The following is a 27,365-nucleotide window of genomic DNA, read 5'->3' as shown; positions in this document are numbered from 1 at the left end:
GATGATTCCAGCTCTTGCATGTTTACTTTAATTTGCTAGACACAGGGGCATAACTAATTTTATTCTGGAGTATCACTTCAGATATCATGAAACAAGTAGACAATTATTTTTCAGTTTCAGCAGTTTCACATTGGTGCAGCTTTTTCTTGGAAAGAAGCAGGCACATGCAGGCATCACTGTAGTCCCAGGTCTAGTTTTGTTTCTGTCTGTGAAATCCCAGATTAGTTTGCAAAGAAGACCAATTCTAAATTATTGTATTAAAATGGATCAGAAAGCCAGAGATTACTCATTGAAAAGGGCTGCTGTCCACGATCATTTTTGGTGTTTTGAAAATTCAGACCTGTGTTTCTCAGCAGTACGGAAGCTGGAAAGGAATAGAGACCTGGAAATACAGTGCAGGGTTGCTGTGTGATACAAACCACAGGTTAGCAGTACACAGGGAATTACACATGGAATACTTTTTGGGTTTTTTTTGCTTGTGTACATATGTCATCAAGGACCCAGATTCAGATTCTTATAAAACAATGTGCTTCAATAATTCAGTTATCTAGTGAATTTATAAGGCACTACAGACATGAAGTTTAATAGAGTTGGTTCCACATTTCTAGGATATCAATTAAATCAAGAATTATTTAATTTAATACTTTTATATTTAATTCCTGTTATCACCATAGACTCTAGATTGGTGGAACAAATTTTTTTCTTTCATGCTGGACACTTTTTGGCTTTGATGATCTGCACTATGGGCCCCCTTCCACTTTTGGCCTTTTTTGATGTCTTTGAACAATAGTTTGTCAAACTATCACTGCAGTAAAATCATCACCTCTGTAGACAGAAGTGTTGACTAGAGAAGAGGGCTCAGCAATAAAGCTGTGAATGTAAATAATTCAGTGTTTGAGTTCATCAGCTAAGAAGTCAAAATAAAAATCCTTTTTGTAAAGGGACATATGGATTGACTCTTCTTAACTGTAGCTATCTAAAAGTTTGATATGGTGTCTCAGTGACTCACCTCCTGTCCACTGTGGTCAAGGAAGAGTTGTGTGTGTGAGTTAGAAGCTGATTTATCCCACCCTAAGCCTCCATAGGGGTCAGTGGATGTGAGTGAGGGAGAGGGGACATGAAGCAGCCCAGATCACTGGACTGGCACTGGATGCTCTGCAGGTGCTTGAGCTGGGTTTAAGCAAACTGCCTGGCTTACCAGCAACTGCAGTAGCACACAGCTCTGAAGAACTTCTTCATACTCCTTCTTCTTGTCATTTAAACCTTTTAAAAGGGAGCTTTAGTGTCTGCTTTCTCAACAGCCACATTGAAGGGCCACTCTCTGAAACACATTAGAATTCAGGGTATTGGTGAACCCCTCCTTGTTAGACATAAATAACCACTGTGTGGTTTATAAATTTTATGTTTTCCCCTTCTGTGCCTGCTTGGTTAAAACTGTCAGGCATTCAGTGCAGAAGTGTCTTCCCTGCTTTAAAACATCTTTCCCCACACTGATGGTGCTCTCCTCTCCCAAAAGCTGTGTCCCCTGCAGCTCAGCAGCAGTCTGGCTCTTATACGTGATCCTCATCAGCTCCACAGCAGAGTCAGACAGTTTAATTAGCCTTTATCTTCTGCTGTGCAGGAGTGAGCCCAGGGTATGTCTGTGAGTGCCCTGAAGAAGGCTCACACAGCAATATTCATCACCTGTGGTGTGAACATTTCCATAAACTTCCCTGGGAATCAGGGCAGCAGGATTACAGCACACCAAGGATACTCCAGCTCAGTATTTAGGCAGGGTCTGGTCTTTACATCTGTGCAGACTTACTGATCTGTGTTATTAGTTTCACTCTTCTTCATATTTGCTATTCCTGAAAGATGGCAGCAAAAGAGAAACCTGATAACAGTTGGCTTGTAGAGATAGTTTTTATTACAGGAGAGAGCAGGAAGGACTTGGTGCTTCCAAAATCCAGATAACAGTGACTGTTTTTTAGTCCCAGCTCAAAGAAGAAGGAAGTTTTTTGGGAAGTGTGTTTACATCCATGTGGGATGCAAAGTGAACACCTCACTAACTGCATACATGTCATGCAAATTAAATGAGAACTGTTTTTCTCTGGTGACTTGGTGTAAAAAGGAATAACCAGTAGATTTAAGGTATGTGACAAAGGGGATACTTACACATCAGATACATAATAACTTGTTGACATAAAGCAAATATATTTTTTTAGTAAAGAGCAGGTACCTCTAGCACTGCATCTTACTTTATGCATATGCTGCAGACAAAATTTACAGTAGGAAAAGTCCACATCTGAGCGCTCAGAAGTGGGACATGCCAATGAGTTTTCAGTGTGGCTTTAATTCATGCCTGTTGTGTGTGACAGATAGAAAAAGTCCTTCACTGTAGGAGCATGTGCTGGTTTATCCATAGGACAGTAGCATCCTGTGGGATGGAATACACCCACTTACTCTTATTTTTCACACTGAGAATATGATCTAAGAACACCTTGTTTTAAGCGACTTAACTACTGTCACTACAAAAAATTGTGTGGCAGAAGCATAAATCTGGGTCAGCCATCAGCTACCTTTGCCAAGCTGTAAACAAAGCTTTTAACTGATAAAATCTAAGGAATTTTTATTTGATGAAATTTTAGTTTTCAAAGTTGCATAATTTTACCAAATCTGGATGAATTTCTATGGAGGTTCTAAAAAAAAGAGCCAATCTGATGAGCCAAGTTTCAAAACTCCACTCCAAAACAGAGTGACAAAAAAAGCTCCTTCAAGAAAAGATTGCCAAAAATGTTTTTCGAGGTGCTAGGTTTTCCCTGAGCTAACTCATTTCCAGGAATGTCAGACCATTTTGGTTGAAATTAAAGAAGTGTGTTCCATACTCATGCAAGAAAAAATGGAATGCAAACAGTCAAAGTTCAGTAAAGTTGGGAGCAACTGAAAATTGGGTTTTGTAATGGGAAGTGTTGGGTAACAGGAATGATAGGCTGTTCTACCAGCTCCAACTGTAACATATTCAATCTAACGTGTTATTAATTTGAATTGAAAAATAACCCACGAGCTTCAGTGGAAATCCTGAGTAGGAAATTAAGTTGGCAGCTGGCAGGGGCTCCTCGTGGGCAGCTCTGGAGTCAACAGGTCAGGTTGGTGACAGGCAGGGTATGAGTGAGGTACCATCTCCAGCAGCCCTGGAGAGCAGGACGTGACTCCTGCCTGTGCACTGAGGACGTGCCGGAGGAGGCAACAACCTTTGCTGAAGATGAAACTGGGACCACAGCAGCCGGCAGGGCCTCTGGAGGCGTTGTGGGTTAGAAGGCAGCGTGGCCCCAGGCACCAGCGCTTGGCAGGGCTCTGCTTCCCCACCCTCAGCCTCTCCAGAGGGGTAATTTGGGGTGCGTACTCTCCAACTGAATTGGCACAGTCTGCACAGGCACTGCAGGCTGTAACACACACACACACACACACACACACACACACACACACACACACACACACACGGGGTGTGAGCCCAGAGAGGTTTGGGCTGTGTCCAAGGTGTAGAGCCTCCTCACTGCCAACCCTCCTGCACCTCAGTGCCCCTTTGCCTCACTGACAGAGCCAGTGAGGGCAGTGCTGCTGCTGCTAAGGAGTATTTTTAGGCAAAACGACCCCAAATGTTAAGGAACCACAACCACAGGAAACAGGCATTGATAAAAACTCCCCAAGCTGTACCCTGAAAGCTCCCTGGGTTGACTTTGCACCCTGCTTGAGTCTTCTTCAGCTCAGGGGAGAGGCAGCCACAGCCTGTGCCAGGCACCATCCAAACTTCATGGTGGGCACAATCCAGACCCAGTCTCATTGCTGAGCTGATTGTAGAAAGGTGGAAAAAGGCTCTTCAGTCTTCTAAGAACCTTCTGGCAAGAGTGTGGAGCCCTGTAAAATCTGTGACCTTCTGCAAAAATGGACTGGGTGAAGGTGACCCAGGGGCACCTTCTTGGGGTGTTCAGGTACTCTGATGTCAGCCAGGGGAAAAATTTACCTGTTGTTACCTTCTCCTCTTTTACATCACTCAGAGCTGCTGAAGAATCACAGAACCATTAAAATAGGAAAAGACCTCTGAGATCATAAAGTCTAATGGTTAACCCAGCACTGCCAGGCCCACCCCAAAGTATATCCTCAAGTGCCATATCCATATGTTTTTCAAATGCTTCCAGGAACGGTGATCTCACCACTTTCCTGGGCATCCTGTTCCAGTACTTGACCCAAGGTGTTGGGTCCATTTAAAACCAGCAACCAAAGTTTTAACAGGTCTGAAAGCTGCTCAGAACACTGTTGGCAGTGTTGCAAATTATACCTGAGATGTGCTCCTGCACAGAAATCTTTCCCTCCTTCTCTGTGAAACACGCACTCTCTTAATTTGAATCTGCCCCCTGAAATGAGGCTGCAGGGACTGTTTTTCTTATTGACTCCTTAACCATTCACTGGAATTGGACTCAGGGATGAGTGTTCTGCTGCCTGGGTTTTTATTAAGTAGAAACAAATTTTCTTTGGAGACAGAATTGAGTGCTGGGCAAAAGGCACTTTCACAGTTTTATTCCCCTCACTACTACAACTTCATTTAAGCTTTTCCCCACGTCTTTTACTCTCATGGTGTTCCCATCCTTGGGAGCCAAACAGCTTGAGAGCTGAAAGAGAAGTGTTGTCAGGAGGGTGATTAAAACAGGGATTGATGCAGCTGGGAGCCAGGGTTCAGTCACCTCCCTGGGACCCTGTGTTAGTGTTATGTCAGACACAGTAGCTTTACCCTGCACTGCGAGTTTATGCATTTTTTATTGTCTGATGCTGCCAGAAAATGCTGACCCCAGAGTAGCTGGGCTGTGCAAGCACTCAGTGGTGGAGGGCAGTGAGCTCTGAAAGCCGCTTATGTTCCCCCTTTAATTTGTCACTTACGGGTCATATCTTTTTTTTATATTTGCATTTTAAAATTAGTTCAGCTTGTCCTAATCTTCAGTTCCAGAATCCACACTGAAAATGTCCAAACTTTACGAGTTCTTAAAAAAATTCCAAAATCCCTCACTTAATTGACATTCAGTATGCAAAACAACTTACAGTTATGGGAAGGCTTCACACTTCTATAAGGACACCAGTTTGGGGAGAGATTAGATTTTAGGGCTCATGTGCAACATGCAACAATTGTGTCTGCTTGGTCATCTCTTCAAAGAGGAAAGTGAAATTTGGCCCAAAATTCAAAATAAAAAAAACCTCAAAAAATTGGCATAAAAGTTGTAATGATCAAAATAAAACTGTTCCTCCAACATAAATTCCATTAAATGTAAAGCCAGACTCAGCAAATGCTTGAGATCTCCCATATGGACTGAAGAACAGTTTTACATTGGAGTACAGTGCACTGTTTTGGAGTGCATCTGAGACTGCTCCTGTTTTGGAAGCCTGCTCAGTTCTTGTCGGAATGACGATTTAGGCTGTATGTAGCAAAAATCAATGTTAGCATATTTGGATCATCAGCATAAAGGCTCTTTATTAGAATAAATGTTTCTTTTTAAAAAGAACAAAACAATCCTAACCTTTGCCAGTTTTCTATCCTTTAATCTTATGTCAGGAAATTTGGAAGGCCAGCTCTCTACGGCCATATGAGTAAGGCAGGGATGTAGGAGGGTGGTTCAGTGGCTGACACATTTGGACATGACTCCTTTAAGTCTGTCATCTGTTGTCTCTGACGTCTTTGTGATGTTAATGCACTTGAAAATCCTTCCAAACTTGCTGATATCAGAGGAAAGTGGGTACTTCTTTCTCTTGGCTTCAGTTCTGTGTGAAATATGAATAATGACACTACCCTACTCCAGGAATGACATGAATATGAGAACATGGTGAAAATCAAGGTGTTTGTTTACTCAAGTTGTGTTTTTAAGGCATATTCCCATCCAAAGTACATCACAATATGAGTCAGAAAGCTTCACTTTCCTTTCATAAGTGGAAACATCTTTACATATATGTTTTTCATTTCATAGTTGGGAAGAAATGGGTTTTGTTTTTCCTCTTCTGTTAGCTGTGAGTTCTCACCATACACTGCTGCTCCATATTGCTGTGGAGTTTTCTTGGGCTCCAGATCCTAATTCCTTTAACACCTTGGAGGCATTGCTGGAGGTAAAGGTGGCTTGGAGGAGCAAATCTGTCATTAAACCAGCCCTTAATCAGAGTTAAATACCTGGTGCTGCTTTCAGAGAATGGCAGGTACCAGGCTCCTGCAGTGCCTCATTAGGAGCTTTCCAGCCCAGAGAGGTGAAAACCAGACAAGATAGAAAGTCTGGAAAGTTGAAACTCGTGGATGGATAGATATTCTTTTTGCATTTGTCTCATACCACTGACTGTTGAATGACTGTGCTCAGGTGCACAAGCTTTTACCAACCGAATGTTTTGTGACTTTGGGGAAGTGAATCAGCCACGTTTGTGCAGCTGAGGGGAGGAAGCTCCGCAGCCGGTGCAGCGGCGCCGGCGCGTGCGTGTCTTGAGGGGTGGGGAAGGCAGCCATCCTTAACCAAACATTTGGAACCTGCTGTTTTAGCTGGAATAGGAAAACCAGCTTGACAAGAATGAACGGCTTCGCCAAGCGACATTCAAGGGAGGTTGGTGGGATTTTAAACAAATCTCCTTAAGCAAGCATGAAAACAAGCTATTTAGCACTCATTAATGTCTCAGGTTAAACTCTTGAATAATTTGTCATGGCTAGGCTCTTTTGGTTTCGTTGGTGTTTTTCTAGTGACTAACGAGATGACAGCTACACATGCTTCTTGGTATGCCACTGTTCACAATAGGGTTTAAAGTTGTGTATTTGTTATTGATGTCATTAAAGTGATGGATTTGAGCTTGGTTTCTGAGGCAGCTGACTGGGTGGTTGGGACTAATTTCTAGAATGGTTTTGGAGGTTGAAACCAAAGTGTGTATAAAAGGAAATGTTTCTTCTTTTAAGCAAATAATTTGAACCCAGATGAATGAAATTTAAGCAAGTGGGCATCAACTCTGAGTTAATTTTGACATAGTTGTCTGGAAATCATCACCAATTAAAATATTTTTATGAGCTCGAATGTAGTATTGTCTTTCGGTGCTTATGTAAGAGAGGAACAAACTGCTTGTTCAACCCCAGCCTTGAGACTACTGGCCAGAATATCTGCCTGAAGTCTTTGCCATATGGAGTTGGGAGGGCATGAACCTTGGCAAACCTCACACTGCAGGGGAAGGCAATTTTCCCGCCTGAAATTAAAAAAAAATCATAAATTTGAACAGATCACTTCCACCCTGCAGAAGTCATTGTGAGATTTGGACATTCAAAGAGGGAAGAAGCAGCTCTGTGGCCCAGGAATCCTAGCTGAGAGTAAAAATGAATCACCTAGATTGTCATAATTGGGTTCTTTCATGTACTCCTACAGACTGAATAGCCAGGAATATATTCCTTCATTTGTACACACCTTTCACACCTGCACATAAAGAAAACCTTTGATCCAGTGCTTGATGGAACAGTAAGATGAGTATATACAGAATTAATAGGATACACACAATGCTGAGATATTTTTATATCTTTTTTAGACACAGCACATGTGAAATAATAGTGAATACACTGCCTGATGGGGAGAAGCACTCTCTGCAGTTTGAATTTGACCTTTTCATGAAAGTACCATTTTTCCCCTGTATTTTATGTTGTAAAGAGGATTGAAACGTTGAAGTCTTGTATAAATGCCTCTTGCTGTACTTCCAACCACAGTCTCACTTATTCAATGAGACAAAGTTTAGCATTTAAATTTTTCTTATTGGGGTTCTATTGAGTTTTTTGCATTTTCTTTTCTTATGTTACTTTCCTACATATGTATATATATACTTAATAGTACAGCATGCTTATGAAACAGCCTATCACCAGTTTTTGTTGTCCATTCCATGATTATCATCCTTTCATTCCTGTACAGTAGTGTGCTTCTTTTATTCAGACTCCTAACCCTGTAGATAGATGTTCAAGTATTTCAACACAAACAAAGCTGTTTATATTATATTTAACTTACAGAATCATTATAGCTTTGGTATGTATGCATGGAATTTGCCCTACTGTGAAGTGTTAACTCTAGACCTGTGCCTCACTTCACTCTGCAAGAAGGTAGACCTGAAATTGCACTTAATTTCAGCTTCCAGTTGAGCCCATACCAAGAAAATTTCAGGGCTTAGTTGCACGATTGAGTTACACGGGATGTCTCTGTTTCCATGTCAGCTGAGCTGCAGCAGCTGCCTGGAAGGTGTTCTTGGCCCCCATAAATATAAGTTGATTTGATTTATCTTAGCCCTCAATAAAAGAGGCTTAAGATAAGTAGAATCACTGCGCATTCACCAAGGCAGGGAGTACATGTGCAGATCTTCACCATCCAGGATCAGGACATGGTAACCCATTCCACCCTGGGAAGCGGCTGTGTGTCTGTATGGTCCTGTACTGGCAATTGCCAAGCCAAATTTTTGTACTTATATTAACATTCTCTTTTAAAAATTACCTGTTGAATTCTCTTAATCCTTGGGATTGTTGTTTGCATAAACCCAGTTTGTTAGTTCTCTCTGCAGCCTACAACACTGCTACTCACAGAAAAGGGTGTTTTGAGGGTCTCATTTGAAACAGAATTATTTTGTTTCTCAGCCTGCTTGGAACAGACTTATTTAAAGAGACTTTGGCAGGTATTTTAGACCCTAAATTTTACCAGTCTTTACTGCTTAGATATTCTGGATACAAAAAAATAGCTTGCATTTGGTTACCTTCATAATTCCCATAGTATATAATATTGAGTGTAGAGCAACCAACAGCTGATTTAAGACATTTTCTTTTAAATCCCCTGTGGCCTGTGTTGCTTGCTGAGGAGGGTGAAGTTGCAACACTTCTCCGGGACATAGGCAATGAGCAGGATCTTGAGCTCTGTGTGTGAGGGCAGACTGTGGACCTGGCTCCTGACTTCTGGTGTGAATGAGAACTCATTCAGTTGTTTCAGTCAGAGTGAGTTATCTAAATTTGTACCTCTGGATTTCTAGCCACGTACCCTTAAGCTGCTATTTCTTAACAGGTTATGACCCTCCTTAGACAATGGATTTGTGAAAGTAGTGAGTTTGGATTTTCCACTTAAAATTTCCACTGACAGGATTGTTTGGGTTGGAAACATCCTTAAAGATCATCTAGTTCCAGGCCTTCTACCATAGCTTTCTGCAATTTGTGCAGAGTCTTTGAACAGTCAGGATTTCCAGTTCCTTAACTCTTAATCCTCAGGGTATTTTGTCTAGCAAGTGGTGTCTGTCCCTGTAGTGATTTTTGGTGTCCTGAATGACATTTGGTTCTTATTATATGTAAATATGGGCAGTCCATGGTTGTTTATAAATATGCATGTCCATGGGAAAGCTCCCAACTTTTTTTCTGTGGATGAAGATGAGATGTTTGTAAAGGAGAAAAAAGAGAAGAAGGTAGGCCAGCTCCTTCCTGAGCTCAGGTGGACTTTGCATTCAGGATTTCTCAAAGGCATGTCCAGTGGGAAAGCTGACATTGGAACGTAATGCAAATACATCAGGAAAGGCAGAGAGGGTCACAGTGGAGGCATCTGCAATAAGGGCCTCATGGTCCCCACTTCAGCTCTCCAGGGAAATTGGAAAATTTGTGAGCCCTGTAGACTCACAGGCATGAAAATAAACCTGTGCCAGGGAAAGGTACATGGCTTTGCCTTGCACATCCTCGAGCAGGAGGAATCCCAGGGGCTGGGGAACATGAGGGCTACTTGGGTGTTCGCTTCCAGCCACGGCTGTGCTGTCTGTGGAGGACAACACTCCCCACACTCATCAGCCTCTCACCACTCCCCAGTGCCCCTCTAATCGGCATGAGTCAAAACAAGCTGGCTTAGCAGAGTCCTGCTACAAATCAGCAGTAGCTGTGGTGGAAGATGAGTGAGTGAGAGGCAGGGTGTGATAACCCTGGCAGCTGGCACAGCTGCAGCCTGGAGAGGCCACGTGAGCACAGCCCTGGCTGTGCTGGACTCCGTTACCCCCCCAGGGTGACGGAATGTCCGAGCTGTGTGATGGATAGCAGCGGCTGTGGAGTGGACACTGACCAGGTTTCCATTAAACATCCTGCTGAGATCGGCTCCTGCTTTGGGAATGGAAAGTGAGCTCCAAAAAGAGTCAGTTCCCATTAGCTGAGTGCCTAAGCAAGATTTATTTTTTGAAGTGTTATTTAAAAATTTATAGTTTCTTAGGCAAAGAAAAATTTTTGTCTGGGTGAGCTCTAGAACAGTGTCAGAAATCTCTGAAAACGGAGGCTATTCTTGGAAAAGCTGACAGTGTACTGGCCATAAACCTGGTGCTTCAAGACCTTGTTGGTCATTTCTCCCTTACGGGGGAAAAATAATTGAGATCTGTTAGAGGGCAGAAAGCCTCCAGGCTGTTTTAATCTGGAATTCTGCAGCCTGACATTAATGAGAATTTTTTTTTTTTTAGCTAGTTATTTGGCCACTTCGTTTCTACATTACAGACAGTAATAAATCATCAAGTTGTTTGTGAAAAGTTTGGCTCGATGCATTTCTAAATGCAAGGTACCAGTGTGGTCACTGTGAAATCCCATTTCACTGTGGCTCACAGTATCGCAGTGACCTTTTCTGTTGTCTTTTGTAATTAATAGCTTCATTTTCTGTCACTTCTCTATGCTGCCTCTATAAATATTTCTGAAATGGAGCCTCTCATATTTGCTAACCTCGTCGTTCATTAGCAGCAGTGAACACATGGGAGTAATTTGGGATGCCAGGTGTGCTGCTCTCTATGTTACTGTCCAGAACGTCCCTCCTGTTCGCTCAAATTGTGTAGAAGAGCTCACATTGAAGAGAAAAATGTGGAAATGGGGAATTCTCTCCTGCTTCTCCATATATGTTGGCCAGGATGCAACCATAAAAGAATACCTGGTACAGCCAAGAAGTAACTGACATCTCCACATCCCCATCTCTAAAGGCTTACAGTTCACAGAGAAGCAGAGCAAATTATTAAAATTGTAATTTTTGAGAAAGTAGACTTAAGTGTCTAGTGCTGTTAGGGCAATGAAAGGATCCAGCATGTTTTGAGTGATCGTTTTGATCACATTGATTTAAGTTCAGCCATTTCTAAGACATGGGACAGAGCAGAACCTAAAGTGCTCTAGAACCTACCAATAAATTCTGAGCAGTGGTGATAGAAACAGACTGATATCTAACAAGCCCATCCTTTCAAGATTAGTTGATGAAATGTTCAACTAAATTGTTTTTTTCAGTGCTGATAATTTTCTGTAGACCTCAGTACAGAGCAGATAAACACTTTTCTCTGCTTGAGAGGATTCTGGCTTTTCAGAAGCATTAACCAGTAATTTTGAAGTGCTACAAGTCATGTAGTTCATGACAGAGTTCCAGAAGCATTCAGACAATATTCTTTGGCAGATGCTCTTTCCTGGTCCTATACAGAGCCAGGAATTGGACTCAGTGATCTTTGTGGGTCCCTTCCAACTCAGATCATTCTGTGATTCTGTGATGTAAGAAGAAATTCTTACCAGTGAGGGTGGTGAGGCCCTGGCACAGGCAGGCCCCCTGTCATGGGCAGGGACACTCTCCACCAGCCCAAATAAGCTGTGGCTGCTTCACTCCTGGAAGTGTCCAAGGCCAGCTTGGATGGGGCTTGGAGCAACCTGGGATGGTGGAGAGTGTCCCTGCCCATGACAGGGGGTTGGAACAAGATGGTCTTTAAGGTCCCTTCCAACCCAAACAATTCTATGATTCTGTGTCTTTAACACCCTTTCTTTATGATCTGACATGGACAAGAAAGTCCAAATCTGCATATAATACCACAGGTAAACAGGCATCCAGTGTGTTCAAGCGTGGGAAAAAAGCTTCAGAGGTTCCATCTTAAAGAACCAGGATAAGTGGAAATCCCCATCACGGTAAGGAACCAATGGACTGTGCCATTACACAAAAGACTGGCAACAAAAAAAAAAAAAAAAAAAAGGGAATACACTGGCATTTCCTAGAGTTGTGCCTCCAGGGCATGGCAAAAGCTAAGGCTGTTATCATTTGCGGTCAGAGATCTCATTGTACTTTCACCAGCATGTTCACGTTGGGTGGTGAATGCCAGCCAGTACAACCTTACATGGAGGAGTTTTCACTGCTGCTTCATGTGATTAGTACCTTTTGATCTAATTGATGAATTCCCGATTTCCATGCAAAGTCCCCAAATTACCTGATGCGATTCATTGGTGAGGACAACAATTCTTCGTGGTGGTTTTTAAAGCATGAATCTTTGGGTTTTTTGCCAAACTAAGATTGAATTTCTTTACATAGTCATGATCTTGCCTATTGAACAGGTTTCTGTGCAGGTTTGGTCTTACTTCTCTATGTCAGACTGAGAGAAAGTGCATTAAATACATTAACTCATAGTACTCCAAAATTAATGAGTAATGCTTTTGGAGAGTTAAAATTCTCTCAAGGAAGGTGATATTTTATAGAATCATTGCTGTTGTTAGAAGGGAGCCTGTTTTGGCTAAATGATTTCGAAGCAGAGCTGCATCTTGATAAACCAGGTTGCATCTTTGAACTTTCAATTAACCTGTAGGAAAGTTAAATCAATTTATAGAGCGACTCAGTGCACTTTTGAGTGCACTTTTGCCTTCTTTTGCTCTTTTTTTCTTTTTTTTTTTTTTTTTTTTTTTTTTTTTGTCCTTCCTTAAAACCTCAAAACCACGATGGGTAATTCCCCCAGGATCCACTTTAGACATTTGTGGTGTGTAGGTGCAGCTGGCCAAACCCCTGCACTCTTATCCTTTCAAACATTTTCCTTCTGTTTTGGCGAATAACACAAGCTCCTGCCCTTCTCCCCACAAAACCAAAGGCCAACTGGAATAGCTGTATCAGCCTAAATCTTGCTTCTCTTGAAATGGGAGTTTTGCCATAAACTTGGAGGAGAATTGGATCTGGCCATTCCTGCTGGGTGAAAACTCTGTCTCCAGTTGCCACAGCTCAGTTGACAGCAATTCTTCCTCTACAGAGCCGAGAGACCTTATCAAGCATGAAAAACTGACAAATAGTGTTTAACCACAATGATCACCACAGGAAATGTTGGCCTGAAATTTCAGTTTTGTTTTGAAAACAGAGGATTTGGGGGAGAGAGAGCATTGTTAAATCCAGCTTGGATCAAAATACATTTGTAGCTTTTTTTAGTGTGCCACAGAAAGACTACACTGTCACTAAGATCTCCAGTGGTTCTTTGCAGTGCTGAGAGGCTCAGTCAGAGCATTTTGCTCAGATGAGGGACCTAGAAAGTCTGTGAGTTTAACAAACCAACCTTATTTGGTTGTATTAGTAAAGGCCGTTTGATGATGGTCAGTACACTTCTGTAATTTTATCAGCGCTGCAATAGCTTTGTAGTAAGGTGTGTGACTCTGGTGGACAAACAGCTGGACACGAGGCAACAGTGTGCACTCACACCCAGAAATCCAACTGTGTCCTGGGGAGGAGTGGGCAGCAGGTGAGGGAGAGGATTCTTCTCTATGCTGCTCTTGTGAGACACAGCCTGGAATACTGTATCCAGCTCTAGGATGCACATCATAAGAAGGGCGTGGACATGTTGAGGGCATTCAGAGGGCTGGAGCACATCTGCTGTGAGGACAGGATGGGTTGTTCATCCTGGAGAAGAGAAGGCTTCAGGGAGACTTCACTGCAACCTAGCATTTAAAGGGGGGTTGTAAAAAAAGAGGGAGAGGGACTATTGTACACAAGCACAGAGTGATAGGACAAGGGAGAGCAGTTTTAAACTGAAAGAGAGGAGATGTAGATTGCATGTTAGGAAGAAATTCTTTACTCGGAAAGTAATGAGGCACTGACGCAGGTGGCCCAGAGAAGCTGTGGCTGCCCCATCCCTTGAAGTGTTCAAGACCAGGCTGGATGAGGCTTGGAGTAAGCTGGTCTAGTGGAAGGTGTCACTGCCCATGGCAGAAGGGTTGGAACTGGGTTCAGGTGCCTTCCAACTCAAACCATCCTGTGATTCTGTGACTCCATGGTAGGAAGGGATTTTTCATTACCATGTTCCCCAGAGCTTACAACACAAAGGGATAAAATATGGCAGGGAAAGCAGAGAGGAGACTGCCCTGCATATGGCACTGTCAAGAGCTGAGACAAAACCTCTGCCCCACAGCAGAGCGTCCTCTGCCCGTCCCGCCTGCAGAAACCTGTGGCAGTTGCAGGCTCTGAGCCGAAGAACTGAGAAATGGATTTTACTATTTACATTACCATAATTTATCTGTAGCATAATGTTGAAATTGCCACTAGAAAAAGATTAGAACCATGTTTCCTGCTGGGTTTCCTCGCTGCTCAGGCCACACACATGCAGCGTGTGCCATTAACCGTTGCAGAGCTCCCGTGCCCAGCACAGGAAGGTGCTTGTGCAGTGGCCTCCAGCAGTAGCAAGATTTACAAACCATCAAGAAAACAACCTCCTGCACCATTCAGTCATGCCCTGTGGTTTGCTGCTGGTATTTACCTGATTTCTGCTCTGTTCTCATTGCCCCGGTTGATTATTTCTTTGCATTTACCTTTTTGATCTGAAGCAATCAGCATTTTACACTATGAAAAATCCTTCAATCCAGTGAAAAACTTGTTCCCCTTCCCTCACCCCCCTTGCCACCTGGAACTGTGTCTTTCTGACACCATAGACGCATTGGCACAGTAAAAGTATGTGTGTGCTTTCTTCTGATTTAATTGGATTTGCTTGTCTGAAATGTAGTATGTTTGCTAATTCCATAAATGAGCTACTGTAACTAAAATCAGGCACGGTTGCCCAAAAAAAAAAAAAAAAAAACCAAACCAAAAAACAACAGATTGTATTTTAGTCCAAAAGGGATATTTCCATGCTTTAAGGGTGGTCTCCCTTCTCCCTTTAAAATGTAACATCCCTGTTTTTACAGTATTCCTGTGGTTTACATTCAGAGTTGGATAGGTGATGTTTTAATACACATTTTATTGTTTCGAGTCAAAGCAGTCAATGTTTCGTTTTCCCTGGATTCTTTACCTACTGTTGATTGAAAGATTGGAGGTTTTATACTGTGATCTCACTAGTTGAGGAAAAAGATCTGCATCCCAGGGTGGCTCTGAGAAAAACATTCTCAGAAAACTCTCTTCATTGTGCTTGCAGCACAACCCAACACTGAAATGTAAAGCCGTATTTCCATTTCCTTGTACTTAATGTGGGGCACCCAGTTGTACTTAGGTCCTGTGCTATTTCAGGGTCAAATGTGGGAGGTAAAAAAATTGGGTAGGAAATCTCAGCAAGGGGAGAAAATTCCCTCTGTGGAGATACGTTTTTTTCTTTGCTGTATTCTGAAGGCTTCAATCACATTTTTGCTGTCTACCAACCAAAGGAATTCATGCAGCAGTCAGATGCAAGCCTTATGCAACACGACAGGTGCTAATCTTCCAGGAAATTCATCCTACATCCCACCCATTAAGTGAATTTTATGTAAAAATGGTTTAATGTCTCTTTAAAGGTGTCAGCAAGCATGTGAGGACCACACAGCTTGGGTTCCACTGCAAGTAATGGAGTGAAATTGTCTGCATAATTATTTTGGTTGGATTGAGAATCTGCAGCCCTCTCTTGCTGCAGGAAATAAACCTCTGTTAAAACCATATGGCAGAATTCTCAGAAGAGACGTGAGTACAGGGCCACTTCTCTTTCACATCTCTAGGCAGAGCTGGAGAAAGTTGTTATGTTTGTGCATAATTAATCCTTCTTTTTCCTTGTGAGCAGACACAAAAATGTCATTTTTAGCACGTGTGAGGGTGGTGGTGTGTTTGTTTGCATACACACACACATGTACTCTTGCTTTCAGTATACTGGAGCAGGAAGAATTGGGGCTGCCTCAGAACAAAATTAGAGCCATGGAAGGAATGTACCGTCATGTGTACACAGCAAACCTGCATAACTGAGAAACGCTGTCAGAATGAGTTGTGCTTAAATTTGGGATAGGCAACGGGACTTTGACAGACCACAACCAATGGAAAGGATGTTCCCTGGCTTTAAAGGAGGCCACTTAATGCACACATGAAGGGAAATGCAAAGGGCAGGTTTTAATTACAGTGCACCTTGGAGCACAAGTCTTCTGAGGAGGGCTGAGGAACCTGGCAAAGGGGCTCAAGCTGGAGAAAAGGAGGCTCAGGAGGGACCTTATTTCTCTCTTCAACCCCCTGACAGGAGAGTGCAGCTAACTGGGGGTCAGTCTTTTCTCCCAGGCAACCAGAGACAGGACAAAAGGATGCAGTCTTAAGCTGTGCCAGGGGAGGTTTAGGCTAGACATTAAGAAGAAGTTATTCACAGAACAGGTGATTGGGCATTGGAGTGAGATGCCCAGGAAGGTGATGGAGTCACTGTCACTAGAGATGTTTAAGGAAAGACTGGATGTGGCTCTTAGTGTCATGGTCTGGTTGACAAGGTGGTGCTAGGTCATAGTTTGGACTCGATGATCTCAAAGGTCTTTTCCAACTGAGTTGATCCTGTGATTCTGTAAATGCCAAGGTGTGAAAATCCCAGTTTGGTAGCAGTTCAGTTGTCTTAACTGTCAAGTGAACAAGCCGTGACCTTCACTTTAAATTCATCAGCAACGGTATGCATCTATTTATTTTAGTGAGGATTTATGCCCCAATCAACAAGAAAGCAAGAAACACAATTAAAATGTTAACAAGCAGTAATATCAGCCATTCTCAGATGCATATCAAGAAACTTTATTACAGAAAAGCAAAACAGGATAAACCACTTTTCAGTCTCAAATCCGAGTGATGTGCTGGAAGCAAATTACTCCCACATCTGAAGAGAGAGTGAGGGTAGGGATGGATGTTCTGCCCAAATGATGCCATGAAATATCAGTATCATGGAGAAGGGAGTGTATATTACAAGACATGTAATTTTAAACCAGTATGATGTCAAAAATGCTGCCTGTTGCTAGGGGTTAGACTTGACAGCAGACACCCTTAGCAGTAGTTTGGCCATCTAAATCCATCAGGCATTAGAAACTGGGTTCAGTCCTAATGTTGGTCCTTTGATGGAAGGGGATTGTTAGCACATGGAATCTTTTGTCAAGGAAGGAATAACTTTTTTTTATTTCAAAACTGGTGAAGGATGAGGACACTGACAGCCAAACTCCCTTGTGCTGCCAAAGGGAGAATAATCCCATGAACCTTGTGGGAAGCTGGAGAGAAAGGACAAGGAATGATCCATCCTACCTGGAGAAGAGTTAAAAATTAGATTTCTTCCTTTTTCATAGTGCTGAGCTCTCTGCAGACTTTTAGTGAAAAAATCACTTTCTTTTTTTAAGCTTTGACTTCCTCAGAGTTTGTGTTGAAGCTGGAAAAAGTTTTCCATTGCTTTTTTCTGTTGTTGCCTTTTTGCTTCATTTAAATTGGTTAAGACAGATGAATTTTGCTTATTAAAAAAGCCAAGGCAAGGCACAAGTAGAAGATATCCAATTTCTTCAGCATCACCAGGGTTGCTCAATTTACTTTTCTTGGACAAAAGGGAAGAACACTTTGCGTTCTATTTTCCATCATTCTTTGATGGAATTAAACCAGGGTTGTACTTACAGAAGAAGGAAACTCTCCTATGTAAGTGTTGTCCTCTAAACCATAGAGCCAATGACTGGAGTGTGCCTTATTTTCTTTGTGTAAAAAAAGCAAACAGTGGGGCTAAAAGGTAGACTAGAGAGTTCGTACCTAAATTCCATAACTGAGGGATCAAGTTTTGGTCCTGCGGAGACAGAACTGTAACCATTGCAATGGAAGCAGCTATATTACTCCTTAAAATGAGTCATATGACATTAAAATCAAAGCAAATACTAAAATTTGAGTCTGTACAAGCTGTAAAGTCTTTAAGGACAGGCTGTCTCCCACTGAAAATGGTGGCAAAGCCTCTGTTCATGGCTCTGGCAGATGGCTTGGGCCTCAGACGATCCCATTTTTCCAATTGTAGGGTCATACATTTTTATCCTCAGAATTAAATAAGGATTTGCCACCTGCACAATAAAATCCAAAGAAAGAAACATGCTTTAAATAGAACAAGCTATTGAGGTGATATTAATAGCACGGGGATAATGAGTATTTCCAGAATTTAAGTACTTCAATGTTATTTCTGCCTGCTTTAGTAGAGCAGAATAAAATATCCTTGCCACTCTTGCATTGCAGGGATGGTTTCCACTGGTACTCTGTCGTGGGTGTCCAAACTGAATGATGCACCAAAATATATATAAAATAGAAATTATTCAAAACACCTGCCAGTGATGATCCAATATGTTCTAAGATCTTTCCAAGTTGGAAGCAGGCATATCTATCTATCTATCTATCTATCTATCTATCTATCTATCTATCCACACAGCTGTATGTATGTGCTTGTATACATCTTTGAAAGCCATCAATTACCCAGCTGTCCATTTGGACAACTTGTGTTTTTTATAACTAGGCATTTACACCTTATGCTTCCTGGATTTTCCTTTTTTTTTTTTTTTTTTTTTTTTTTTTTCCCAGTGGATTGCACCCACAGCATCATAGAATCACAGAACTGTTTGGGTTGGAAGGGAACTTAAAGATCATCTCATTCCAAGCCCCTTGGAACCTGGCAGCTTCCACCACATCACGTTGCTCCAAGTCCTGTCTAATGTGGCCTTGGACACTTCCAGGGATGGGGCAGCCACAGCTTCTCTGGGCTGGGGCCTCACCACCCTCACAGGAAAGAATTTCTCCCTAAAATATAATTTAACTCTCTTCTTTTTCAGTTTAAAGCCATTTCCCCTTGTCCTATCACTCCAGGCCCTTGTCTAAAGTTCCTTTCCAGTCATGCCCAAGCAGAACCCTGTTTATGAGTGAAAAAATTAAGTAATTACAGCAGGGTAAAGGTGCAGCCGGTGAACTAGAATCTACTTTTAAAAATCCAGTTGAGGTCAGAGGCCTGGTGACAAGTCAGTGATTTCCTTGTCTCATATGCTGTGTCCTGTCTGGTGACCAAAAGTTAAACCTCTGAGTTCTCCTGGTGTGTGGGCAAGGGAGACTTGTGAATTCATAAATAAAAACCAAGTCCTTCTTGGGCTGATCTCCTTTGACATGCTTTGAGGAGACTCCCACTTTCTACTCAATCTGATATGGCTGGAAGCGGTAGGAGAGGTATTTGGGGTTTCTTTGGGATGAGCTCCTGAGGAGGTCCCTGCAGGAGCAGTCAGAGGGCACGTCATTCCTGCCGTACCTGCAGCCTTTCCCAGGCTTTTCCCGGGGTTCATCCGCGCCGTTCTCCACTCTGTGAATGGCATCACCCGCTGCTTGTGTTGGCCACCCTCCAGCTCCGCCTCGCAGGCGCATCCCCCCGCCGCCCACATTCCTGGGGATTTGTTACCTTCTGGTAGCCAAACGCGCAGGCAGCCGGCGCAGGGGGCGAGATTTATTCTCCAGGACTCTGTTTTCCTATTGTTTTTAAGTTCATGGGAGACTCCCCGTCACTAAACAAACTTTAACTACTGTCGGCAGAAGGGTCAACCCCCTGCCAGAGCCCTTCACAAAAATCTCACATTCCTCACGGCCAAATGCGGTTGTGTCACTCCCCTCCCTCTCCTCTGTCCCCCCTTGGGCTTTTGTAGGAGGCATCAGCCCTGAGCAGGTTGAACACCTGGCTGAGGTGCTGAATTAGCAACCTGCAGAGCCCATAAGGACAAGCTTAAGTTTGGTCTGCAATGTGCATCTCATGATTTTTGGGCATGGTGCTAAAAAACAGCTGGTCTGGGGTGACACAGCCATTCTTAGGGCTCAGGGGGCTGGTGTGAGATGAATGTATGCAGGGGTGGAATTTCTGTAGCAAGGATGGGAGTTGGTTTTGTGTAGCTCACAGCAGAAAGGAGCTTTTCTTTCCTTTCCACCAAAAAAACCCCAAAACCCCAACAGAGCTAATTATGAATTAAAAACTTTCAGGAAGAAATAGTGTAGGTAATGAGGCTATCTTGTTAGAAAATCCCAGGATTTTATAGTCCACTGCACTGAGGAGTTCCCTACACTCTCATAGAAGACCTAGCTTGTCCAAAACCTTTGCTTCTGGGTTTAGTGTTTGGGATTTTTCCCCAAGAAATTTGTCATTTTAGAGTCTCTTGTTCTTCACACTGGCATGGAGCGAAGTTTTAACAAGAGAATGGCCAGGGCTACTCTTTGTGGGACCATCTCTCTTTGAGTAACCAGCAGACACACAGATAAGAAATCAAAAACCAAACATGGATTAGGATCTGGACCTTCCCTGGGGGTTGCAGGAATACTCTCAAGAATTGGGTGCAAAATTCTAGTTTTAGTTTGTTGTGTATTCCTCAAAAACTAGTAGACACTCAGAGCCCTGCTATCTAAATAAATGGTGAGGTCAATCTTGTAATATCTACTGTGAGGCAAAGAAATGATAATTATTCTGAAGTTAGAGCTGTAGGAAAGCCTGGAACAGAGGGTTTAAGACCAGCATTTCCAAACCCCCATGGGTTCTCTGTAGTCAGGAATAGCTGAGCAGACATTGCCTGCATTTTGCTCTTCCCTTTCATGGCAGCATCAGGCCCTCAGTTAGCAGGAGCTGCTGACTGCATGGACTCATGTTCCACATATTGTGTACGTGACTTCACCAAGCACAGACAATCACTCAGCCCCAGAACAGTAGGGCTAAAAAGAAACCTCAGGCGGCCTAGTCCATTTTTCCTCAGAGGAAGTATTAGATATACTTAGATCATCACTGACTTCTGTCCAAATTTTTAAATCCTCCAGTACTGAGCCTTCCACTTACTTACCAAGTCTGGAGTTTGTGCTGGTTTTTTTCCCCTTTATACTTAAAAAGGAATTTGCTAATACTGTACATTAATCTCTTAAATCTCCTCTACCTCAGCTGAAGGCAGCTTTTTCTTGTGCTTTTCTCAGCTGAAACAGAGATCAATCGATTACCATTTTCTGTAGAAAGCATTTTACTCTTATCATGTCCTTTCCTGCTCGCCTCTTTTCTAGACTAAACAAATGTATTTCCTTCAACTTTTCCATGTTGCTCATGCTTTCTGAATCTGTTATCGCTCCTGTTGCTCTTCTCTGGATTCTCTCTCATCTGTCTGCATCTTTCTTAGAGGGTGGTGTCCCACACTGGATAAAGCAGTCCAGCTGATGTCTCGCCACTTCTGAGCAGCCTGTAATAGATACCTTCCATGTCTTGTATGCAACATGACCATTAATCTTTCCCAGAAATGCATTTACTTCATTTTTTTGAAAAGAAAAAAAAAAGGAAAAAAAAAAAAAATGCCATTATTGACTCATATTCAACTTGCAACTCCCTGCCACACCCAGATCTCCTCTGCAGGGCTGCTGGTTAATAGGTTTGTCATTGTGGTGCATTTGGCTTCTTGCTCCAAAGTGTAACACAAAGCATTTAACTTTTACTGCATGTCATCTTACTAATGACATGTCAAGCACAATTTCTCTTCCTTGGTAAGTTAGTTCTGAATTCTGACCTATTTCTTCAAGTCTGAAGACTCCACCTTACTGGAAGTCATCTAAAGATTTTCTAATTGTGCTTTGTACTGCATCATATTAAAGGAAGTATTAAAAGAAGTATCAGCTATTAATTGGCTGAAGATACATAAAACACCTTCCATTTCAATATCAGTAGTGATAGTCAGTGGGCAACTTTGTCACACCCAATCCCCATCCATTCATCCTCTATGGCTGTGTTTTATCTTTTATATCATAGAATGGTTCTGGTTCAAAAGGCACTTAAAAACCTTAAAAAATCTCATTCCAACAGCCCCTGCCTCTGTGGGCAGGGACATATTCCACTAGACCAGGTTGCTCCAAGCCCCATCCAACTTGGTTTTGAACACTTCCAGGGTTGGGGCAGCCACAGCTTCTCTGGGCAACCTTTTCTAGTATCTCATCAACCCCACAGTAAAGAATTTCTTCTTAATATCTAATCTAAACCTACCCTTTTTCTTTCCTTCGGAGACCTGAGAGTAGAAGTTAGTTCATCTCAGCCTCCACCTGAGCCAGAAATGCCCCGCTGGCATTGGCAGGGAAAGGTGGAGCATAACAAGGGTTAAAAACTGCCACTCACCTGCAGGATTGTTGGCAACATCTTCAGGCCAATGTTTCTTCTCTTAAGCCCAGCTGCAGTGTTTATGTGCTGCTTAAGGCTGTCCTTCCTCAGAACTTGCACATCATGTAGGTGCTTGTGCAAGAGCTCTGAGTACACAGAAAGTTGAATGTCTCGTGTAGCATGAAAGTTGCCCCATGAACCCACTCACTGCCAGCAGCACCAGACATTTTACACATTTGAGAGTAAAAATAAGAGCAAAGAATAGTGTTAAGTGTAATTTTTATTGGGAAACCACCAATTCCTTACACCTTTCAGGAGGAAGAAAGGGAGGCATCCATCAAACTGTCATTACAAATTTGATGCCACAAACCTAAGCTCATGGAGCTGCCAGGAATCTGTAAACCTTTTAAAGGATACGCCTGTTTTTGACATTCAAAATAAAAAATCTTTATAGATTTTTGTGGAAACACCAATCGGCCAGCAGCTAAATGACATTTTTCAGCAGTCAGACAGACTCCACACAAACTGAATAGATGTCCAGTTTTAGAAGGACAGGTAATTACTTTCTGTGCTATGCCCAGGAACAGAAAATACTTGGCCTGTTTTACTTACTGAGTAGGAAAAGATGTTTGAGGGTGGTTGGTTGGACGGTTGGTTTTTTTTTTTTTTCCTAAAGGCTGCTACATCCTGGCTTCTGCCTCCATATAGCCTGAGTATAGGTGCCCTTTATATAACAATAACTTGATACTACTCAAAATACTTGGCGCTGCAAACAGGGGAGTGGAATGCGGTAAGAACACTTTAGCAGGTCTGAGGGTGAGTAAACTCCAGTAGTTTTGGAAAGGAGAGGACAGAGTTTTCAGTGTACGTCTCTCCCTTACTTGGCATTTGCCGACAATAAGAACGCAAGGATTAACATAGCAGACTCCGTTTATTACACTTGGGTGGATAAAGCAATTATCTGTCTATCACAGCTGTAGTAAATTGTGCAACAGCATTAACATGGGTGGATACATGGATAAATGCTACTCTGCCACAGAGGGTGCTGATACACAAGATAATCCTTCAAGCTGAACTTGTAAAGACTGTTTTCTTTCAGAGTTTAGATCATGTTACCCACCAGTGGAGATGGAAACGGCATCTTTTTTTATTTTTTAACCACATTTTCAGGTTTCTTTAGCCATCTGAATTGTATTAGCAGGGTTATTTTAGAAATATCCCGCTTTATTCAAGTTTAAACTGTCTGCTTAAAACCTGCTGCATGGATATAAACACAGTAGTTTTCTAACACAGCAAAACAATCTGTTGAAAGATAGCAAGCACACACACATCTATCCATTATTGCTTAACTGTTGTGTCTTCCATGCCTGAATTCCCACTGTAACCGCAGCGTTCAGCGTGTAGTGCGCTCCTGGTTTTGGGGGTGTAAAACAAAACCAGAAATGAAAATGCACCTATTGATGTCTAGAGAGCAGTGCAGCATCCCAGAGCTCTACACTAGATTTAAACTAAGCGCCTTAAGTCTGGTTTAATGGCTGTGTTTACATCATTCCCCCCACCCTTCTTATTCTTTTAAAGTAATCAGGTTTCACAAGCGTTAAGAAAACCATCCCCTCCTGCCAGCTGGAGGGAAGCCAGTTCAAGGAGATTTTTTTTCTCTGCCCCACCTTTACCCCCTTATTCACTATGATCTTTACTGCCTGGTGCTGCAGCAAACAAGTAGCAGAAATTGATGAGATATTTGTAGGATAGCTACCTTTTTGGTGGGGGGTGGGGGGAAACTTTCCTCCTCAAAGATTTTGCTGCATTCAGGAGGATGATAAATCAGAATGAGGAGCACTTGAGCTTTTGGGGACTGCCTTTGTTTTCCCTCATCCCTGCTTCTGATGAAAAAAGGGAGAGGAGGAGGGGAAGAGTGTAACAGATACCAGCATGCAAAGGGAGCTAAGGCAGGGACCGAGACTTGCATGACAGTCTCTGTTTATATGAGTTGTCTTTAATTTCTACAAGCAGCCATACCAGCAATGTTTAGCTGGTTTCCTGGCACATGTGAACACAGATTCCTTTATGTTCATCAAGGATGGATAAAGGTGAAGGCAGGGCATTGCGGAGCAAGGGGGTCCCACCTGCTCATTCCCTGACCTGGCCTGTTTGGGCTGATGATCCTACAGTGTGTTGCTCAAATTTGCAGAACAGGTTTAAAATCCCAATCAGAATTAGAAAGTTTTTCAAAAAGAAAAAAGAACAGCCCCATCACTGCAGCCAGGGCAGACCTGGCTCATTCACCTTGAGGAGAGTCAGAGCAGGGAGCTGCACAAGTCCTGCAGCTCTGGATGTGTTGGAAAGTAGGAGAGAACTGGTGCAAAAGCAAACCCACTCGAGCCCTTTCCTGTTCAGCCTGTCCTTTTTCTCAAAGCACCGTTTTGTTTTCATTTGTTAAATCTTCCAATTTTGCTGCTTTAATACAGCCTTCCCTTTGCAGTGCCTGACCAGCTCGGCCCCTGCCACCTGCCCCCATCAGTCCCTCGGCTGCCAAACGAGCAGCCTGGAGCCCTGCTCCAAGGAGGCATTTTTCACCTCACTGTGTAGAGAAATTCTGTGAGCAGGAAGCTCCTTTGCAGCTGTTGCAGTTTGCTGAAACCCCCAGCCTCTGGGTCTACCTTTCAGCTGGGTATGTGCTCTTCATGGTCCCCAGCTGAAGTTTAGAAAACTTTGTATCCCCAAAGGTTTAGAGTCATTCCCACAGGTACAAAGGGACACAGGTTACACCCCCATGGGTCATTTCTTTTCACCCTTCCTGTCTTTTCTCCCTCCAACTACCCTTTTTGTCCTGGCAGGATGGGCTGAGAGGACATTTCCTTTGCTCCCAGTAAATCAGTGGGGAGATGACCATTGACACTAGAGATGCTCCATAGGCTCATCCTCAGTGCTGAAGTTCCAACCTCCCTCTGCCTCTGCTCACCCAGCGTAGGAGCCACAGCTCTGGGAAGATGGAAATGTCCCTGATTCCCCCAGGATCTGGATCTGGCCCTTTTGGACCCATACCAGTAGTCTGCAGAGCAGGAGTCAGGGAGGAGGGGGTCATTAGGATTTTGGCAAATGGAAACACACTAGACATGTTTCACTGTGGAGCCCCTCCACTGTGTGCATTCATCTGTCTTTATTATTGCCTTTTCTCTGCAGTAGTTTCAGGTACAGGCCTTAGCTGCTGTGGGTAAAAATATGTCTTTTTTAAGAACAAAAAGAGACAGGGGCCTGTTTTCTGCCTGTGCCTGAGTGACTCCTGTTGGCACGAACAGGGCTCTGTGTACAGTCAGAAGACTAAACTCCCAGTCTAATGCAAACTGGTGCCCTTAGCTATTTAGAAAACAAACTTTTTTTTTTTTTTCTTCATTGAGTGAATTAACTACAGTTACTGCACCTATGTAGCTCCTTGTTTTATGAACTATAAGAACCTTTCCTATGCACAGCCTATGGCCTAATTATGTAATTATGTCTCTTGGGTGGATTATATTTTTCTTCTCATAATTGTGTCTTTACCTAAGAGACTGGAAGGGTTCCAAGCTTTCTCCTTTCCTGGGCAAAAATTGTTTGGCTCTTGTGTTTTGGGTTTTTTTTTTCCATGAACTTTGGATTGGGTGCATTCAGTAGGACTGGGTGGGGAGAAATCAGCCCAATGACAATTTGTCACAAGACAAGGGACACAAGAGGGAACCTCACAACTTTCTTCAGACGTTTTTTTCCTTGCTAAGAGCTAATGTGAATCTTCTGGCTTTCTGGTTTATGGCTCCCTTATTTTTACCTCCAGTGCATAGATTGACATTGCTTTGGAGTGACATCTTGCTGCAGTAAAGTATTGTCTGAAATTTGTAACAGAACAGTGAATATTTTTGCTTCATGGTGAATGCTCAGCATTATTCAGTCCCTGCACAACAGCTGTTAGGAAGCCTTAGGCTCAGGTCTCAACTCCTTTAATGTGAGTCCCTCGACTTCAGCTTTATCAGCCTGTAGCTGAATTCAGTCACGCCCATATCAGTACCTTCCAGTTACCCCTAATCCACAAGACCAAACAGGATGAAATGCAGGTAGATCTGCAAAGACAATTTAAGGAGAATTTGTGACAAAATTCAGAGGACAGGTAGCTTGCCTTTTTTGTGGTGTGAAATTGTCTTCTACAATGTGTATGCAGAGGAGTAGATGCAACAAAGTACACTGGAATGCTGCTGGTGTTCCAGGGTTAAAAGAGAAAAAATCAGAGCGCCTGTCTCAAAAACATACACAGTTAGTAGGAAAAAATGTGCCCATTCTTTAAGTTTTTAAAGCACTTCACCTTTGGAGAACAGTGGGAATAATCTAAACTTAGGCTCTTGATCTCTGTTGTGTTTCTCTTGGAGTCAAGAGACAGAGGTGCACAGACCACAGATTCATAGGTCATGAACCGGGTGATTCTTCTACTTTCTGCCACCCCTTAACCTGAAGAAAAGTCCCTTTTCCTGTTCGTTCACTGAACCCAAAGCTGTAGAAATCCTTGGTTATAGCCCTTGAGTTCAAAGTATTTTTGTCTACCTTTTCCAGCTGTAGTCACTCCATGGAATGACTCCAAAGTTCACTATGTGGTACTGAGCGCATTCGTGGCATAGAGCTAACAGAAGCCATGGTGGCATTTCACAATGGGTCATCCCCTTCAATTCTGCTGGGGGGGGGATGTCCCAGAAAATGTGTCTCCAGCAGGTGACAGCCCAGGCTCTTACTGCCATGACCTTTCTGCCATCTCTTGGCTCTTTTATGGAGACACCTGACTCCCACAATACTTCTTGTTAAGGCAAAAGCAGAAAAAGATACAACTGGGTGATGACTGAAAATAGCTAGCCCAGTGGAGAGTGATAAAAGCATCTGCTGCAAATCTGGTAACCAGATCTCCTGGGTACCAGGAAAAAAAAAAAAAAACACACAAAAAAGCTGGTGGGTGGTGTACACGGTACAAAGAAAGGGAGTCCCTGAGTGTCAGCATCTGGCAAAGCCACGTGTAGCATAATCTGATTAGTTTTCAGTTCCACACCCACAAGCTGGAAGATAAAAACACACACTCCTCCTCCCTGAGGAGGTAAAAATCTTCAAGCATCAACACCACATTTACATTCTGCAAGTCAGCCTCTTCCACAGACCGATTTACATCTTGCCTTCTCCAGCAGAGCAGTGGAAGTTCAGTGATGAGAGACAAGCTCACGTCCCTTTCCAGTTACCACATCCAGCAG

General features: G+C 42.9%; 1 protein-coding gene across 1 annotated transcript in view; it reads left to right on the top strand.

The window, feature by feature from the left end:
• Window positions 1-27,365, top strand: part of RUNX2 (RUNX family transcription factor 2) — a 215,120-nt gene that overhangs the window by 81,082 nt on the left and 106,673 nt on the right. The gene's annotated exons all lie outside the window — the stretch shown is intronic.

Source organism: Vidua chalybeata, chromosome 3, assembly GCF_026979565.1.
Source record: "Vidua chalybeata isolate OUT-0048 chromosome 3, bVidCha1 merged haplotype, whole genome shotgun sequence".
Taxonomy (NCBI): Eukaryota; Metazoa; Chordata; class Aves; order Passeriformes; family Viduidae; genus Vidua; species Vidua chalybeata.
This window is presented reverse-complemented; position numbering and strand designations above follow the sequence as displayed.